Source organism: Primulina tabacum, chromosome 10 (genome assembly GCF_025594145.1).
Source record: "Primulina tabacum isolate GXHZ01 chromosome 10, ASM2559414v2, whole genome shotgun sequence".
NCBI classification, from domain to species: domain Eukaryota; kingdom Viridiplantae; phylum Streptophyta; class Magnoliopsida; order Lamiales; family Gesneriaceae; genus Primulina; species Primulina tabacum.
Genome location: NC_134559.1, coordinates 40479900 through 40497733, shown reverse-complemented (window position 1 = coordinate 40497733; position 17834 = coordinate 40479900). Strand labels below are relative to the sequence as shown.

Genomic DNA, 17834 nt, shown 5'->3' with positions numbered 1-17834 from the left:
CTTCTTATTTTTTTTCTATTTTCTGGGAACATTTATCGATTTTTGTTGTCGTGAGCCGGTTCTGTGCGGAAGGGTATGACGCAGATTACTCCGGAGACGGTTAACTCATTAAAAACAATTATTTCGACTGTTTTATCCATAATTTACGTAAACGATCGCGACACGAGGTCTTCCCAGGGAGGTCACCCATCCTAGCTCTGCCATCGCGCCAGAACGCTTAACTTCATGGTTATGATTGGGCGAGAGCAGTGCCGCGTGTTGTCCATCGCCGCCCGCTCCACACGTACTCGAGGGATATAAGAATAAACATCCCACTCAATGTCGGGTGCGATCATACCAGCACTAATGCACCGGATCCCATCAGAACTCCGAAGTTAAGCGTGCTTGGGCGAGAGCAGTACTAGGATGGGTGACCCCCTGGGAAGTCCTCGTGTTGCACCCTTTTCGTGTTTTTCTATTTTTGATTACTTGTTGACAGACGATTTTCGGCTCAAATCATCTGAATCTCGATCGGGACCAGATAAGACATGTGAAATGAAAGTAGCTCGGGCACTGCCGGATTTGGACAAAATTGTAGGCTAATTTGATTGTAAACGGGCAAACGGACGAGACTCATTACTACGCAATGAGCTGACGAGATTTTAGCCGAATTCCTTCTCTAAGACCCTCTAATTTGCGATTTAACGCTTCTGTTAAGCTTTCGTTTCCTCGAGAAATCCGCTTAGGAAGTTCGAAATTCGATTCCGGTTCCATTTTATCGTATCCCAGCATAATAATAGCTTTACATTCGTTATTTCCTTCTTCTTATTTTTTTTCTATTTTCTGGGAACATTTATCGATTTTTGTTGTCGTGAGCCGGTTCTGTGCGGAAGGGTATGACGCAGATTACTCCGGAGACGGTTAACTCATTAAAAACAATTATTTCGACTGTTTTATCCATAATTTACGTAAACGATCGCGACACGAGGTCTTCCCAGGGAGGTCACCCATCCTAGCTCTGCCATCGCGCCAGAACGCTTAACTTCATGGTTATGATTGGGCGAGAGCAGTGCCGCGTGTTGTCCATCGCCGCCCGCTCCACACGTACTCGAGGGATATAAGAATAAACATCCCACTCAATGTCGGGTGCGATCATACCAGCACTAATGCACCGGATCCCATCAGAACTCCGAAGTTAAGCGTGCTTGGGCGAGAGCAGTACTAGGATGGGTGACCCCTGGGAAGTCCTCGTGTTGCACCCTTTTCGTGTTTTTCTATTTTTGATTACTTGTTGACAGACGATTTTCGGCTCAAATCATCTGAATCTCGATCGGGACCAGATAAGACATGTGAAATGAAAGTAGCTCGGGCACTGCCGGATTTGGACAAAATTGTAGGCTAATTTGATTGTAAACGGGCAAACGGACGAGACTCATTACTACGCAATGAGCTGACGAGATTTTAGCCGAATTCCTTCTCTAAGACCCTCTAATTTGCGATTTACCGCTTCTGTTAAGCTTTCGTTTCCTCGAGAAATCCGCTTAGGAAGTTCGAAATTCGATTCCGGTTCCATTTTATCGTATCCCAGGCATAATAATAGCTTTACATTCGTTATTTCCTTCTTCTTATTTTTTTTCTATTTTCTGGGAACATTTATCGATTTTTGTTGTCGTGAGCCGGTTCTGTGCGGAAGGGTATGACGCAGATTACTCCGGAGACGGTTAACTCATTAAAAACAATTATTTCGACTGTTTTATCCATAATTTACGTAAACGATCGCGACACGAGGTCTTCCCAGGGAGGTCACCCATCCTAGCTCTGCCATCGCGCCAGAACGCTTAACTTCATGGTTATGATTGGGCGAGAGCAGTGCCGCGTGTTGTCCATCGCCGCCCGCTCCACACGTACTCGAGGGATATAAGAATAAACATCCCACTCAATGTCGGGTGCGATCATACCAGCACTAATGCACCGGATCCCATCAGAACTCCGAAGTTAAGCGTGCTTGGGCGAGAGCAGTACTAGGATGGGTGACCCCCTGGGAAGTCCTCGTGTTGCACCCTTTTCGTGTTTTTCTATTTTTGATTACTTGTTGACAGACGATTTTCGGCTCAAATCATCTGAATCTCGATCGGGACCAGATAAGACATGTGAAATGAAAGTAGCTCGGGCACTGCCGGATTTGGACAAAATTGTAGGCTAATTTGATTGTAAACGGGCAAACGGACGAGACTCATTACTACGCAATGAGCTGACGAGATTTTAGCCGAATTCCTTCTCTAAGACCCTCTAATTTGCGATTTAACGCTTCTGTTAAGCTTTCGTTTCCTCGAGAAATCCGCTTAGGAAGTTCGAAATTCGATTCCGGTTCCATTTTATCGTATCCCAGGCATAATAATAGCTTTACATTCGTTATTTCCTTCTTCTTATTTTTTTTTCTATTTTCTGGGAACATTTATCGATTTTTGTTGTCGTGAGCCGGTTCTGTGCGGAAGGGTATGACGCAGATTACTCCGGAGACGGTTAACTCATTAAAAACAATTATTTCGACTGTTTTATCCATAATTTACGTAAACGATCGCGACACGAGGTCTTCCCAGGGAGGTCACCCATCCTAGCTCTGCCATCGCGCCAGAACGCTTAACTTCATGGTTATGATTGGGCGAGAGCAGTGCCGCGTGTTGTCCATCGCCGCCCGCTCCACACGTACTCGAGGGATATAAGAATAAACATCCCACTCAATGTCGGGTGCGATCATACCAGCACTAATGCACCGGATCCCATCAGAACTCCGAAGTTAAGCGTGCTTGGGCGAGAGCAGTACTAGGATGGGTGACCCCCTGGGAAGTCCTCGTGTTGCACCCTTTTCGTGTTTTTCTATTTTTGATTACTTGTTGACAGACGATTTTCGGCTCAAATCATCTGAATCTCGATCGGGACCAGATAAGACATGTGAAATGAAAGTAGCTCGGGCACTGCCGGATTTGGACAAAATTGTAGGCTAATTTGATTGTAAACGGGCAAACGGACGAGACTCATTACTACGCAATGAGCTGACGAGATTTTAGCCGAATTCCTTCTCTAAGACCCTCTAATTTGCGATTTAACGCTTCTGTTAAGCTTTCGTTTCCTCGAGAAATCCGCTTAGGAAGTTCGAAATTCGATTCCGGTTCCATTTTATCGTATCCCAGGCATAATAATAGCTTTACATTCGTTATTTCCTTCTTCTTATTTTTTTTCTATTTTCTGGGAACATTTATCGATTTTTGTTGTCGTGAGCCGGTTCTGTGCGGAAGGGTATGACGCAGATTACTCCGGAGACGGTTAACTCATTAAAAACAATTATTTCGACTGTTTTATCCATAATTTACGTAAACGATCGCGACACGAGGTCTTCCCAGGGAGGTCACCCATCCTAGCTCTGCCATCGCGCCAGAACGCTTAACTTCATGGTTATGATTGGGCGAGAGCAGTGCCGCGTGTTGTCCATCGCCGCCCGCTCCACACGTACTCGAGGGATATAAGAATAAACATCCCACTCAATGTCGGGTGCGATCATACCAGCACTAATGCACCGGATCCCATCAGAACTCCGAAGTTAAGCGTGCTTGGGCGAGAGCAGTACTAGGATGGGTGACCCCCTGGGAAGTCCTCGTGTTGCACCCTTTTCGTGTTTTTCTATTTTTGATTACTTGTTGACAGACGATTTTCGGCTCAAATCATCTGAATCTCGATCGGGACCAGATAAGACATGTGAAATGAAAGTAGCTCGGGCACTGCCGGATTTGGACAAAATTGTAGGCTAATTTGATTGTAAACGGGCAAACGGACGAGACTCATTACTACGCAATGAGCTGACGAGATTTTAGCCGAATTCCTTCTCTAAGACCCTCTAATTTGCGATTTACCGCTTCTGTTAAGCTTTCGTTTCCTCGAGAAATCCGCTTAGGAAGTTCGAAATTCGATTCGGTTCCATTTTATCGTATCCCAGCATAATAATAGCTTTACATTCGTTATTTCCTTCTTCTTATTTTTTTTCTATTTTCTGGGAACATTTATCGATTTTTGTTGTCGTGAGCCGGTTCTGTGCGGAAGGGTATGACGCAGATTACTCCGGAGACGGTTAACTAATTAAAAACAATTATTTCGACTGTTTTATCCATAATTTACGTAAACGATCGCGACACGAGGTCTTCCCAGGGAGGTCACCCATCCTAGCTCTGCCATCGCGCCAGAACGCTTAACTTCATGGTTATGATTGGGCGAGAGCAGTGCCGCGTGTTGTCCATCGCCGCCCGCTCCACACGTACTCGAGGGATATAAGAATAAACATCCCACTCAATGTCGGGTGCGATCATACCAGCACTAATGCACCGGATCCCATCAGAACTCCGAAGTTAAGCGTGCTTGGGCGAGAGCAGTACTAGGATGGGTGACCCCTGGGAAGTCCTCGTGTTGCACCCTTTTCGTGTTTTTCTATTTTTGATTACTTGTTGACAGACGATTTTCGGCTCAAATCATCTGAATCTCGATCGGGACCAGATAAGACATGTGAAATGAAAGTAGCTCGGGCACTGCCGGATTTGGACAAAATTGTAGGCTAATTTGATTGTAAACGGGCAAACGGACGAGACTCATTACTACGCAATGAGCTGACGAGATTTTAGCCGAATTCCTTCTCTAAGACCCTCTAATTTGCGATTTAACGCTTCTGTTAAGCTTTCGTTTCCTCGAGAAATCCGCTTAGGAAGTTCGAAATTCGATTCCGGTTCCATTTTATCGTATCCCAGGCATAATAATAGCTTTACATTCGTTATTTCCTTCTTCTTATTTTTTTTCTATTTTCTGGGAACATTTATCGATTTTTGTTGTCGTGAGCCGGTTCTGTGCGGAAGGGTATGACGCAGATTACTCCGGAGACGGTTAACTCATTAAAAACAATTATTTACGTAAACGGTCGCGACACGAGGTCTTCCCAGGGAGGTCACCCATCCTAGCTCTGCCATCGCGCCAGAACGCTTAACTTCATGGTTATGATTGGGCGAGAGCAGTGCCGCGTGTTGTCCATCGCCGCCCGCTCCACACGTACTCGAGGGATATAAGAATAAACATCCCACTCAATGTCGGGTGCGATCATACCAGCACTAATGCACCGGATCCCATCAGAACTCCGAAGTTAAGCGTGCTTGGGACTAGAGCAGTACTAGGATGGGTGACCCCCTGGGAAGTCCTCGTGTTGCACCCTTTTCGTGTTTTTCTATTTTTGATTACTTGTTGACAGACGATTTTCGGCTCAAATCATCTGAATCTCGATCGGACCGGATAAGACATGTGAAATGAAAGTAGCTCGGGCACTGCCGGATTTGGACAAAATTGTAGGCTAATTTGATTGTAAACGGGCAAACGGACGAGACTCATTACTACGCAATGAGCTGACGAGATTTTAGCCGAATTCCTTCTCTAAGACCCTCTAATTTGCGATTTACCGCTTCTGTTAAGCTTTCGTTTCCTCGAGAAATCCGCTTAGGAAGTTCGAAATTCGATTCCGGTTCCATTTTATCGTATCCCAGGCATAATAATAGCTTTACATTCGTTATTTCCTTCTTCTTATTTTTTTTCTATTTTCTGGGAACATTTATCGATTTTTGTTGTCGTGAGCCGGTTCTGTGCGGAAGGGTATGACGCAGATTACTCCGGAGACGGTTAACTCATTAAAAACAATTATTTCGACTGTTTTATCCATAATTTACGTAAACGATCGCGACACGAGGTCTTCCCAGGGAGGTCACCCATCCTAGCTCTGCCATCGAGCTAGAACGCTTAACTTCATGGTTATGATTGGGCGAGAGCAGTGCCGCGTGTTGTCCATCGCCGCCCGCTCCACACGTACTCGAGGGATATAAGAATAAACATCCCACTCAATGTCGGGTGCGATCATACCAGCACTAATGCACCGGATCCCATCAGAACTCCGAAGTTAAGCGTGCTTGGGCGAGAGCAGTACTAGGATGGGTGACCCCCTGGGAATGTCCTCGTGTTGCACACCTTTTCGTGTTTTTCTATTTTTGATTACTTGTTGACAGACGATTTTCGGCTCAAATCATCTGAATCTCGATCGGGACCAGATAAGACATGTGAAATGAAAGTAGCTCGGGCACTGCCGGATTTGGACAAAATTGTAGGCTAATTTGATTGTAAACGGGCAAACGGACGAGACTCATTACTACGCAATGAGCTGACGAGATTTTAGCCGAATTCCTTCTCTAAGACCCTCTAATTTGCGATTTACCGCTTCTGTTAAGCTTTCGTTTCCTCGAGAAATCCGCTTAGGAAGTTCGAAATTCGATTCGGTTCCATTTTATCGTATCCCAGGCATAATAATAGCTTTACATTCGTTATTTCCTTCTTCTTATTTTTTTTCTATTTTCTGGGAACATTTATCGATTTTTGTTGTCGTGAGCCGGTTCTGTGCGGAAGGGTATGACGCAGATTACTCCGGAGACGGTTAACTAATTAAAAACAATTATTTCGACTGTTTTATCCATAATTTACGTAAACGATCGCGACACGAGGTCTTCCCAGGGAGGTCACCCATCCTAGCTCTGCCATCGCGCCAGAACGCTTAACTTCATGGTTATGATTGGGCGAGAGCAGTGCCGCGTGTTGTCCATCGCCGCCCGCTCCACACGTACTCGAGGGATATAAGAATAAACATCCCACTCAATGTCGGGTGCGATCATACCAGCACTAATGCACCGGATCCCATCAGAACTCCGAAGTTAAGCGTGCTTGGGCGAGAGCAGTACTAGGATGGGTGACCCCCTGGGAAGTCCTCGTGTTGCACCCTTTTCGTGTTTTTCTATTTTTGATTACTTGTTGACAGACGATTTTCGGCTCAAATCATCTGAATCTCGATCGGGACCAGATAAGACATGTGAAATGAAAGTAGCTCGGGCACTGCCGGATTTGGACAAAATTGTAGGCTAATTTGATTGTAAACGGGCAAACGGACGAGACTCATTACTACGCAATGAGCTGACGAGATTTTAGCCGAATTCCTTCTCTAAGACCCTCTAATTTGCGATTTAACGCTTCTGTTAAGCTTTCGTTTCCTCGAGAAATCCGCTTAGGAAGTTCGAAATTCGATTCCGGTTCCATTTTATCGTATCCCAGGCATAATAATAGCTTTACATTCGTTATTTTCTTCTTCTTATTTTTTTTTCTATTTTCTGGGAACATTTATCGATTTTTGTTGTCGTGAGCCGGTTCTGTGCGGAAGGGTATGACGCAGATTACTCCGGAGACGGTTAACTCATTAAAAACAATTATTTCGACTGTTTTATCCATAATTTACGTAAACGGTCGCGACACGAGGTCTTCCCAGGGAGGTCACCCATCCTAGCTCTGCCATCGCGCCAGAACGCTTAACTTCATGGTTATGATTGGGCGAGAGCAGTGCCGCGTGTTGTCCATCGCCGCCCACTCCACACGTACTCGAGGGATATAAGAATAAACATCCCACTCAATGTCGTGTGCGATCATACCAGCACTAATGTACCGGATCCCATCAGAACTCCGAAGTTAAGCGTGCTTGGGCGAGAGCAGTACTAGGATGGGTGACCTCCTTGGAAGTCCTCGTGTTGCACCCCTTTTCGTGTTTTTCTATTTTTGATTACTTGTTGACAGACGATTTTCGGCTCAAATCATCTGAATCTCGATCGGGACCAGATAAGACATGTGAAATGAAAGTAGCTCGGGCACTGCCGGATTTGGACAAAATTGTAGGCTAATTAGATTGTAAACGGGCAAACGGACGAGACTCATTACTACGCAATGAGCTGACGAGATTTTAGCCGAATTCCTTCTCTAAGACCCTCTAATTTGCGATTTAACGCTTCTGTTAAGCTTTCGTTTCCTCGAGAAATCCGCTTAGGAAGTTCGAAATTCGATTCCGGTTCCATTTTATCGTATCCCAGGCATAATAATAGCTTTACATTCGTTATTTCCTTCTTCTTATTTTTTTTTCTATTTTCTGGGAACATTTATCGATTTTTGTTGTCGTGAGCCGGTTCTGTGCGGAAGGGTATGACGCAGATTACTCCGGAGACGGTTAACTCATTAAAAACAATTATTTCGACTGTTTTATCCATAATTTACGTAAACGATCGCGACACGAGGTCTTCCCAGGGAGGTCACCCATCCTAGCTCTGCCATCGCGCCAGAACGCTTAACTTCATGGTTATGATTGGGCGAGAGCAGTGCCGCGTGTTGTCCATCGCCGCCCGCTCCACACGTACTCGAGGGATATAAGAATAAACATCCCACTCAATGTCGGGTGCGATCATACCAGCACTAATGCACCGGATCCCATCAGAACTCCGAAGTTAAGCGTGCTTGGGCGAGAGCAGTACTAGGATGGGTGACCCCTGGGAAGTCCTCGTGTTGCACCCTTTTTCGTGTTTTTCTATTTTTGATTACTTGTTGACAGACGATTTTCGGCTCAAATCATCTGAATCTCGATCGGGACCAGATAAGACATGTGAAATGAAAGTAGCTCGGGCACTGCCGGATTTGGACAAAATTGTAGGCTAATTTGATTGTAAACGGGCAAACGGACGAGACTCATTACTACGCAATGAGCTGACGAGATTTTAGCCGAATTCCTTCTCTAAGACCCTCTAATTTGCGATTTACCGCTTCTGTTAAGCTTTCGTTTCCTCGAGAAATCCGCTTAGGAAGTTCGAAATTCGATTCCGGTTCCATTTTATCGTATCCCAGCATAATAATAGCTTTACATTCGTTATTTCCTTCTTCTTATTTTTTTTTCTATTTTCTGGGAACATTTATCGATTTTTGTTGTCGTGAGCCGGTTCTGTGCGGAAGGGTATGACGCAGATTACTCCGGAGACGGTTAACTCATTAAAAACAATTATTTCGACTGTTTTATCCATAATTTACGTAAACGATCGCGACACGAGGTCTTCCCAGGGAGGTCACCCATCCTAGCTCTGCCATCGCGCTAGAACGCTTAACTTCATGGTTATGATTGGGCGAGAGCAGTGCCGCGTGTTGTCCATCGCCGCCCGCTCCACACGTACTCGAGGGATATAAGAATAAACATCCCACTCAATGTCGGGTGCGATCATACCAGCACTAATGCACCGGATCCCATCAGAACTCCGAAGTTAAGCGTGCTTGGGCGAGAGCAGTACTAGGATGGGTGACCCCCTGGGAAGTCCTCGTGTTGCACACCTTTTCGTGTTTTTCTATTTTTGATTACTTGTTGACAGACGATTTTCGGCTCAAATCATCTGAATCTCGATCGGGACCAGATAAGACATGTGAAATGAAAGTAGCTCGGGCACTGCCGGATTTGGACAAAATTGTAGGCTAATTTGATTGTAAACGGGCAAACGGACGAGACTCATTACTACGCAATGAGCTGACGAGATTTTAGCCGAATTCCTTCTCTAAGACCCTCTAATTTGCGATTTACCGCTTCTGTTAAGCTTTCGTTTCCTCGAGAAATCCGCTTAGGAAGTTCGAAATTCGATTCCGGTTCCATTTTATCGTATCCCAGGCATAATAATAGCTTTACATTCGTTATTTCCTTCTTCTTATTTTTTTTTCTATTTTCTGGGAACATTTATCGATTTTTGTTGTCGTGAGCCGGTTCTGTGCGGAAGGGTATGACGCAGATTACTCCGGAGACGGTTAACTCATTAAAAACAATTATTTCGACTGTTTTAATCCATAATTTACGTAAACGATCGCGACACGAGGTCTTCCCAGGGAGGTCACCCATCCTAGCTCTGCCATCGCGCCAGAACGCTTAACTTCATGGTTATGATTGGGCGAGAGCAGTGCCGCGTGTTGTCCATCGCCGCCCGCTCCACACGTACTCGAGGGATATAAGAATAAACATCCCACTCAATGTCGGGTGCGATCATACCAGCACTAATGCACCGGATTCCATCAGAACTCCGAAGTTAAGCGTGCTTGGCTAGAGCAGTACTAGGATGGGTGACCCCCTGGGAAGTCCTCGTGTTGCACCCTTTTTCGTGTTTTTCTATTTTTGATTACTTGGTGACAGACGATTTTCGGCTCAAATCATCTGAATCTCGATCGGGACCAGATAAGACATGTGAAATGAAAGTAGCTCGGGCACTGCCGGATTTGGACAAAATTGTAGGCTAATTTGATTGTAAACGGGCAAACGGACGAGACTCATTACTACGCAATGAGCTGACGAGATTTTAGCCGAATTCCTTCTCTAAGACCCTCTAATTTGCGATTTACCGCTTCTGTTAAGCTTTCGTTTCCTCGAGAAATCCGCTTAGGAAGTTCGAAATTCGATTTCGGTTCCATTTTATCGTATCCCAGGCATAATAATAGCTTTACATTCGTTATTTCCTTCTTCTTATTTTTTTTCTATTTTCTGGGAACATTTATCGATTTTTGTTGTCGTGAGCCGGTTCTGTGCGGAAGGGTATGACGCAGATTACTCCGGAGACGGTTAACTAATTAAAACAATTATTTCGACTGTTTTATCCATAATTTACGTAAACGATCGCGACACGAGGTCTTCCCAGGGAGGTCACCCATCCTAGCTCTGCCATCGCGCCAGAACGCTTAACTTCGTGGTTATGATTGGGCGAGAGCAGTGCCGCGTGTTGTCCATCGCCGCCCGCTCCACACGTACTCGAGGGATATAAGAATAAACATCCCACTCAATGTCGGGTGCGATCATACCAGCACTAATGCACCGGATCCCATCAGAACTCCGAAGTTAAGCGTGCTTGGGCGAGAGCAGTACTAGGATGGGTGACCCCTGGGAAGTCCTCGTGTTGCACCCCTTTTCGTGTTTTTCTATTTTTGATTACTTGTTGACAGACGATTTTCGGCTCAAATCATCTGAATCTCGATCGGGACCAGATAAGACATGTGAAATGAAAGTAGCTCGGGCACTGCCGGATTTGGACAAAATTGTAGGCTAATTTGATTGTAAACGGGCAAACGGACGAGACTCATTACTACGCAATGAGCTGACGAGATTTTAGCCGAATTCCTTCTCTAAGACCCTCTAATTTGCGATTTAACGCTTCTGTTAAGCTTTCGTTTCCTCGAGAAATCCGCTTAGGAAGTTCGAAATTCGATTCCGGTTCCATTTTATCGTATCCCAGGCATAATAATAGCTTTACATTCGTTATTTCCTTCTTCTTATTTTTTTTTCTATTTTCTGGGAACATTTATCGATTTTTGTTGTCGTGAGCCGGTTCTGTGCGGAAGGGTATGACGCAGATTACTCCGGAGACGGTTAACTCATTAAAAACAATTATTTCGACTGTTTTATCCATAATTTACGTAAACGATCGCGACACGAGGTCTTCCCAGGGAGGTCACCCATCCTAGCTCTGCCATCGCGCCAGAACGCTTAACTTCATGGTTATGATTGGGCGAGAGCAGTGCCGCGTGTTGTCCATCGCCGCCCGCTCCACACGTACTCGAGGGATATAAGAATAAACATCCCACTCAATGTCGGGTGCGATCATACCAGCACTAATGCACCGGATCCCATCAGAACTCCGAAGTTAAGCGTGCTTGGACTAGAGCAGTAGTAGGATGGGTACCCCCTTGGGAAGTCCTCGTGTTGCACACCTTTTTTCTTGTTTTTCTATTTTTGATTACTTGTTGACAGACGATTTTCGGCTCAAATCATCTGAATTTCGATCGGGACCAGATAAGACATGTGAAATGAAAGTATCTCGGGCACTGCCGGATTTGGACAAAATTGTAGGCTAATTTGATTGTAAACGGGCAAACGGACGAGACTCATTACTACGCAATGAGCTGACGAGATTTTAGCCGAATTCCTTCTCTAAGACCCTCTAATTTGCGATTTACCGCTTCTGTTAAGCTTTCGTTTCCTCGAGAAATCCGCTTAGGAAGTTCGAAATTCGATTCCGGTTCCATTTTATCGTATCCCAGCATAATAATAGCTTTACATTCGTTATTTCCTTCTTCTTATTTTTTTTTCTATTTTCTGGGAACATTTATCGATTTTTGTTGTCGTGAGCCGGTTCTGTGCGGAAGGGTATGACGCAGATTACTCCGGAGACGGTTAACTCATTAAAAACAATTATTTCGACTGTTTTATCCATAATTTACGTAAACGATCGCGACACGAGGTCTTCCCAGGGAGGTCACCCATCCTAGCTCTGCCATCGCGCCAGAACGCTTAACTTCATGGTTATGATTGGGCGAGAGCAGTGCCGCGTGTTGTCCATCGCCGCCCGCTCCACACGTACTCGAGGGATATAAGAATAAACATCCCACTCAATGTCGGGTGCGATCATACCAGCACTAATGCACCGGATCCCATCAGAACTCCGAAGTTAAGCGTGCTTGGGCGAGAGCAGTACTAGGATGGGTGACCCCCTGGGAAGTCCTCGTGTTGCACCCTTTTTCGTGTTTTTCTATTTTTGATTACTTGTTGACAGACGATTTTCGGCTCAAATCATCTGAATCTCGATCGGGACCAGATAAGACATGTGAAATGAAAGTAGCTCGGGCACTGCCGGATTTGGACAAAATTGTAGGCTAATTTGATTGTAAACGGGCAAACGGACGAGACTCATTACTACGCAATGAGCTGACGAGATTTTAGCCGAATTCCTTCTCTAAGACCCTCTAATTTGCGATTTACCGCTTCTGTTAAGCTTTCGTTTCCTCGAGAAATCCGCTTAGGAAGTTCGAAATTCGATTTCGGTTCCATTTTATCGTATCCCAGACTTAATAATAGCTTTACATTCGTTATTTCCTTCTTCTTATTTTTATTCTATTTTCTGGGAACATTTATCGATTTTTGTTGTCGTCAGCCGGTTCTGTGCGGAAGGGTATAACGCAGATTACTCCGGAGACGGTTAACTAATTAAAAACAATTATTTAGACTGTTTTATCCATAATTTACGTAAACGATCGCGACACGAGGTCTTCCCAGGGAGGTCACCCATCCTAGCTCTGCCATCGCGCCAGAATGCTTAACTTCGTGGTTATGATTGGGCGAGAGCAGTGCCGCATGTTGTCCATCGCCGCCCGCTCCACACGTACTCGAGGGATATAAGAATAAACATCCCACTCAATGTCGGGTGCGATCATACCAGCACTAATGCACCGGATCCCATCAGAACTCCGAAGTTAAGCGTGCTTGGGCGAGAGCAGTACTAGGATGGGTGACCCCCTGGGAAGTCCTCGTGTTGCTCCCTTTTTAGTGTTTTTCATTTTTGATTACTTGTTGACAGACGATTTTCGGCTCAAATCATCTGAATCTCGATCGGGACCAGATAAGACATGTGAAATGAAAGTAGCCCGGGCACTGCCGGATTTGGACAAAATTGTAGGCTAATTTGATTGTAAACGGGCAAACAGACGAGACTCATTACTACGCAATGAGTTGACGAGATTTTAGCCGAATTCCTTCTATAAGACCCTCTAATTTGCGATTTAACGCTTCTGTTAAGCTTTCGTTTCCTCGAGAAATCCGCTTAGGAAGTTCGAAATTCGATTCCGATTCCATTTTATCGTATCCGAGGCATAATAATAGCTTTACATTCGTTATTTCCTTCTTCTTATTTTTTTTCTATTTTCTGGGAACATTTATCGATTTTTGTTGTCGTGAGCCGGTTCTGTGCGGAAGGGTATGACGCTGATTACTTCGGAGACGGTTAACTCATTAAAAACAATTATTTCGACTTTTTTAACCATAATTTACGTAATCGATCGCGACACGAGGTCTTTCCAGGGAGGTCACCCATCCTAGCTCTGCCATCGCGCCAGAACGCTTAACTTCATGGTTATGATTGGGCGAGAGCAGTGCCGCGTGTTGTCCATCGCCGCCCGCTCCACACGTACTCGAGGGATATAAGAATAAACATCCCACTCTTGTTCGGTGCGATCATACCAGCACTAATGCACCGGATCCCATCAGAACTCCGAAGTTAAGCGTGCTTGGGCGAGAGCAGTACTAGGATGGGTGACCCCTTGGGAAGTCCTCGTGTTGCACCCCTTTTCGTGTTTTTCTATTTTTGATTACTTGTTGACAGACGATTTTCGGCTCAAATCATCTGAATCTCGATCGGGACCAGATAAGACATGTGAAATGAAAGTAGCTCGGGCACTGCCGGATTTGGACAAAATTGTAGGCTAATTTGATTGTAAACGGGCAAACGGACGAGACTCATTACTACGCAATGAGCTGACGAGATTTTACCCGAATTCCTTCTCTATGACCCTCTAATTTGCGATTTAACGCTTCTGTTAAGCTTTCGTTTCCTCGAGAAATCCGCTTAGGAAGTTCGAAATTCGATTCCGGTTCCATTTTATCGTATCCCAAGCATAATAATAGCTTTACATTCGTTATTTTCTTCTTCTTATTTTTTTTTCTATTTTCTGGGAACATTTATCGATTTTTGTTGTCGTGAGCCGGTTCTGTGCGAAAGGGTATGACGCAGATTACTCCGGAGACGGTTAACTAATTAAAAACAATTATTTCGACTGTTTTATCCATAATTTACGTAAACGGTCGCGACACGAGGTCTTCCCAGGGAGGTCACCCATCCTACCTCTGCCATCGCGCCAGAACGCTTAACTTCATGGTTATGATTGGGCGAGAGCAGTGCCGCGTGTTGTCCATCGCCGCCCGCTCCACACGTACTCGAGGGATATAAGAATAAACATCCCACTCAATGTCGGGTGCGATCATACCAGCACTAATGCACCGGATCCCATCAGAACTCCGAAGTTAAGCGTGCTTGGGCGAGAGCAGTACTAGGATGGGTGACCTCCTTGGAAGTCCTCGTGTTGCACCCCTTTTCGTGTTTTTCTATTTTTGATTACTTGTTGACAGACGATTTTCGGCTCAAATCATCTGAATCTCGATCGGGACCAGATAAAACATGTGAAATGAAAGTAGCTCGGGCACTGCCGGATTTGGACAAAATTGTAGGCTAATTTGATTGTAAACGAGGCAAACGGACGAGACTCATTACTACGCAATGAGCTGACGAGATTTTAGCCGAATTCCTTCTCTAAGACCCTCTAATTTGCGATTTACGCTTCTGTTAAGCTTTCGTTTCCTCGAGAAATCCGCTTAGGAAGTTCGAAATTCGATTCCGGTTCCATTTTATCGTATCCCAGGCATAATAATAGCTTACATTCGTTATTTCCTTCTTCTTATTTTTTTTTCTATTTTCTGGGAACATTTATCGATTTTTGTTGTCGTGAGCCGGTTCTGTGCGGAAGGGTATGACGCAGATTACTCCGGAGACGGTTAACTCATTAAAACAATTATTTCGACTGTTTTATCCATAATTTACGTAAACGATCGCGACACGAGGTCTTCCCAGGAGGTCACCCATCCTAGCTCTGCCATCGCGCTAGAACGCTTAACTTCGTGGTTATGATTGGGCGAGAGCAGTGCCGCGTGTTGTCCATCGCCGCCCGCTCCACACGTACTCGAGGGATATAAGAATAAACATCCCACTCAATGTCGGGTGCGATCATACCAGCACTAATGCACCGGATCCATCAGAACTCCGAAGTTAAGCGTGCTTGGGCTGAGAGCAGTACTAGGATGGGTGACCCCCTGGGAATGTCCTCGTGTTGCACCCTTTTCGTGTTTTTCTATTTTTGATTACTTGTTGACAGACGATTTTCGGCTCAAATCATCTGAATCTCGATCGGGACCAGATAAGACATGTGAAATGAAAGTAGCTCGGGCACTGCCGGATTTGGACAAAATTGTAGGCTAATTTGATTGTAAACGGGCAAACGGACGAGACTCATTACTACGCAATGAGCTGACGAGATTTTAGCCGAATTCCTTCTCTAAGACCCTCTAATTTGCGATTTAACGCTTCTGTTAAGCTTTCGTTTCCTCGAGAAATCCGCTTAGGAAGTTCGAAATTCGATTCCGGTTCCATTTTATCGTATCCCAGGCATAATAATAGCTTTACATTCGTTATTTTCCTTCTTCTTATTTTTTTTTCTATTTTCTGGGAACATTTATCGATTTTTGTTGTCGTGAGCCGGTTCTGTGCGGAAGGGTATGACGCAGATTACTCCGGAGACGGTTATCTTATTAAAAACAATTATTTCGACTGTTTTTACATAATTTACGTAAACGATCGCGACACGAGGTCTTCCCAGGGAGGTCACCCATCCTAGCTCTGCCATCGCGCCAGAACGCTTAACTTCATGGTTATAATTGGGCGAGAGCAGTGCCGCGTGTTGTCCATCGCCGCCCGCTCCACACGTACTCGAGGGATATAAGAATAAACATCCCACTCAATGTCGGGTGCGATCATACCAGCACTAATGCACCGGATCCCATCAGAACTCCGAAGTTAAGCGTGCTTGGGCGAGAGCAGTACTAGGATGGGTGACCCCCTTGGGAAGTCCTCGTGTTGCACCCCTTTTCGTGTTTTCTATTTTTGATTACTTGTTGACAGACGATTTTCGGCTCAAATCATCTGAATCTCGATCGGGACCAGATAAACATGTGAAATGAAAGTAGCTCGGGCACTGCAGATTTGGACAAAATTGTAGGCTAATTTGATTGTAAACGGGCAAACGGACGAGACTCATTACTACGCAATGAGCTGACGAGATTTTAGCCGAATTCTTCTCTAAGACCCTCTAATTTGCGATTTAACGCTTCTGTTAAGCTTTCGTTTCCTCGAGAAATCCGCTTAGGAAGTTCGAAATTCGATTCCGGTTCCATTTTATCGTATCCCAGGCATAATAATAGCTTTACATTCGTTATTTCCTTCTTCTTATTTTTTTTCTATTTTCTGGGAACATTTATCGATTTTTGTTGTCGTGAGCCGGTTCTGTGCGGAAGGGTATGACGCAGATTACTCCGGAGACGGTTAACTCAATTAAAAACACTTATTTCGACTGTTTTATCCATAATTTACGTAAACGATCGCGACACGAGGTCTTCCCAGGGAGGTCACCCATCCTAGCTCTTGCCATCGCGCCAGAACGCTTAACTTCATGGTTATGATTGGGCGAGAGCAGTGCCGCGTGTTGTCCATCGCCGCCCGCTCCACACGTACTCGAGGGATATAAAGAATAACATCCCACTCAATGTCGGTGCGATCATACAGCACTAATGCACCGGATCCCATCAGAACTCGAAGTTAAGCGTGCTTGGGCGAGAGCAGTACTAGGATTGGGTGGACCCCCTGGGAATGTCTCGTGTTGCACACCTTTTCGTGTTTTTCTATTTTGATTACTTGTTGACAGACGATTTTCGGCTCAAATCATCTGAATCTCGATCGGGACAGATAAAACATGTGAAATGAACGTAGCTCGGGCACTGCCGGATTTGGACAAAATTGTAGGCTAATTTGCTTGTAAACGGGCAAACGGACGAGACTCATTACTACGCAATGAGTGACGAGATTTTAGCCGATTCCTTCTCTAGACCCACTATTGCGATTTAACGCTTCTGTTAAGGCTTTCGTTTCCTCGAGAAATCCGCTTAGGAAGTTCAAATTTCGATCGGTTCCGATTCTTTTTATCGTTTATCCCAGGCACTAATAATAGCTTTACCTTCGCTTATTTCTTCTTCCTTATTTTTTTTCTATTTTCTGGAACACTTTATCGATTTTTGTTGTCGATGAGCCGGTTTCTGTGCGGAAGGAAGGGTATGACGCAGCTTACTCCGGAGACTGCTTTAACTCAATTAAAAACATTATTTCGCCTGTTTTCCCATAATTTACGTAACCGTCGCGACACGAGGTCTTCCCAGGGAGGTCACCCATCCTAGCTCTGCCATCGCGCAGAACTTA

At 44.9% G+C, this 17834-nt stretch overlaps 21 non-coding genes and 1 pseudogene across 21 annotated transcripts; all 22 read left to right on the top strand.

Annotated features, from left to right (window-relative positions):
* Positions 1–323: 323 nt before the first annotated feature.
* On the top strand, positions 324–442 carry LOC142516925 (5S ribosomal RNA). The gene has a single exon (XR_012812693.1). It is a non-coding gene; the product is annotated as a 5S ribosomal RNA (ribosomal RNA).
* A 681-nt stretch (positions 443–1123) lies between these two features.
* On the top strand, positions 1124–1241 carry LOC142511462 (5S ribosomal RNA). The gene has a single exon (XR_012808745.1). It is a non-coding gene; the product is annotated as a 5S ribosomal RNA (ribosomal RNA).
* A 682-nt stretch (positions 1242–1923) lies between these two features.
* Positions 1924–2042, top strand: LOC142516913 (5S ribosomal RNA). The gene has a single exon (XR_012812682.1). It is a non-coding gene; the product is annotated as a 5S ribosomal RNA (ribosomal RNA).
* A 683-nt stretch (positions 2043–2725) lies between these two features.
* On the top strand, positions 2726–2844 carry LOC142516901 (5S ribosomal RNA). Its single transcript, XR_012812672.1, has one exon. It is a non-coding gene; the product is annotated as a 5S ribosomal RNA (ribosomal RNA).
* A 682-nt stretch (positions 2845–3526) lies between these two features.
* On the top strand, positions 3527–3645 carry LOC142516890 (5S ribosomal RNA). Its single transcript, XR_012812660.1, has one exon. It is a non-coding gene; the product is annotated as a 5S ribosomal RNA (ribosomal RNA).
* A 680-nt stretch (positions 3646–4325) lies between these two features.
* On the top strand, positions 4326–4443 carry LOC142511449 (5S ribosomal RNA). The gene has a single exon (XR_012808743.1). It is a non-coding gene; the product is annotated as a 5S ribosomal RNA (ribosomal RNA).
* A 661-nt stretch (positions 4444–5104) lies between these two features.
* Positions 5105–5224, top strand: LOC142514568 (5S ribosomal RNA). Its single transcript, XR_012810456.1, has one exon. It is a non-coding gene; the product is annotated as a 5S ribosomal RNA (ribosomal RNA).
* Positions 5225–5905: 681 nt separating this feature from the next.
* On the top strand, positions 5906–6025 carry LOC142513282 (5S ribosomal RNA). The gene has a single exon (XR_012809237.1). It is a non-coding gene; the product is annotated as a 5S ribosomal RNA (ribosomal RNA).
* A 682-nt stretch (positions 6026–6707) lies between these two features.
* On the top strand, positions 6708–6826 carry LOC142516878 (5S ribosomal RNA). Its single transcript, XR_012812649.1, has one exon. It is a non-coding gene; the product is annotated as a 5S ribosomal RNA (ribosomal RNA).
* A 683-nt stretch (positions 6827–7509) lies between these two features.
* LOC142513106 (5S ribosomal RNA) lies at positions 7510–7628 on the top strand. The gene has a single exon (XR_012809069.1). It is a non-coding gene; the product is annotated as a 5S ribosomal RNA (ribosomal RNA).
* A 684-nt stretch (positions 7629–8312) lies between these two features.
* LOC142511438 (5S ribosomal RNA) lies at positions 8313–8430 on the top strand. The gene has a single exon (XR_012808742.1). It is a non-coding gene; the product is annotated as a 5S ribosomal RNA (ribosomal RNA).
* Positions 8431–9113: 683 nt separating this feature from the next.
* LOC142507783 (5S ribosomal RNA) lies at positions 9114–9232 on the top strand. Its single transcript, XR_012806029.1, has one exon. It is a non-coding gene; the product is annotated as a 5S ribosomal RNA (ribosomal RNA).
* A 685-nt stretch (positions 9233–9917) lies between these two features.
* On the top strand, positions 9918–10035 carry LOC142517426 (5S ribosomal RNA). Its single transcript, XR_012813173.1, has one exon. It is a non-coding gene; the product is annotated as a 5S ribosomal RNA (ribosomal RNA).
* Positions 10036–10717: 682 nt separating this feature from the next.
* Positions 10718–10835, top strand: LOC142510518 (5S ribosomal RNA). The gene has a single exon (XR_012808625.1). It is a non-coding gene; the product is annotated as a 5S ribosomal RNA (ribosomal RNA).
* Positions 10836–11519: 684 nt separating this feature from the next.
* Positions 11520–11638, top strand: LOC142506689 (5S ribosomal RNA). Its single transcript, XR_012804972.1, has one exon. It is a non-coding gene; the product is annotated as a 5S ribosomal RNA (ribosomal RNA).
* Positions 11639–12323: 685 nt separating this feature from the next.
* Positions 12324–12442, top strand: LOC142516866 (5S ribosomal RNA). Its single transcript, XR_012812637.1, has one exon. It is a non-coding gene; the product is annotated as a 5S ribosomal RNA (ribosomal RNA).
* A 683-nt stretch (positions 12443–13125) lies between these two features.
* Positions 13126–13244, top strand: LOC142508744 (5S ribosomal RNA). Its single transcript, XR_012806947.1, has one exon. It is a non-coding gene; the product is annotated as a 5S ribosomal RNA (ribosomal RNA).
* A 681-nt stretch (positions 13245–13925) lies between these two features.
* LOC142510202 (5S ribosomal RNA) lies at positions 13926–14044 on the top strand. The gene has a single exon (XR_012808328.1). It is a non-coding gene; the product is annotated as a 5S ribosomal RNA (ribosomal RNA).
* A 684-nt stretch (positions 14045–14728) lies between these two features.
* Positions 14729–14847, top strand: LOC142507371 (5S ribosomal RNA). Its single transcript, XR_012805631.1, has one exon. It is a non-coding gene; the product is annotated as a 5S ribosomal RNA (ribosomal RNA).
* Positions 14848–15528: 681 nt separating this feature from the next.
* Positions 15529–15648, top strand: LOC142508182 (5S ribosomal RNA). Its single transcript, XR_012806409.1, has one exon. It is a non-coding gene; the product is annotated as a 5S ribosomal RNA (ribosomal RNA).
* Positions 15649–16331: 683 nt separating this feature from the next.
* On the top strand, positions 16332–16451 carry LOC142512693 (5S ribosomal RNA). The gene has a single exon (XR_012808867.1). It is a non-coding gene; the product is annotated as a 5S ribosomal RNA (ribosomal RNA).
* A 680-nt stretch (positions 16452–17131) lies between these two features.
* Positions 17132–17250, top strand: LOC142512597 (5S ribosomal RNA; annotated as a pseudogene).
* The last annotated feature ends 584 nt before the right edge of the window (positions 17251–17834 follow it).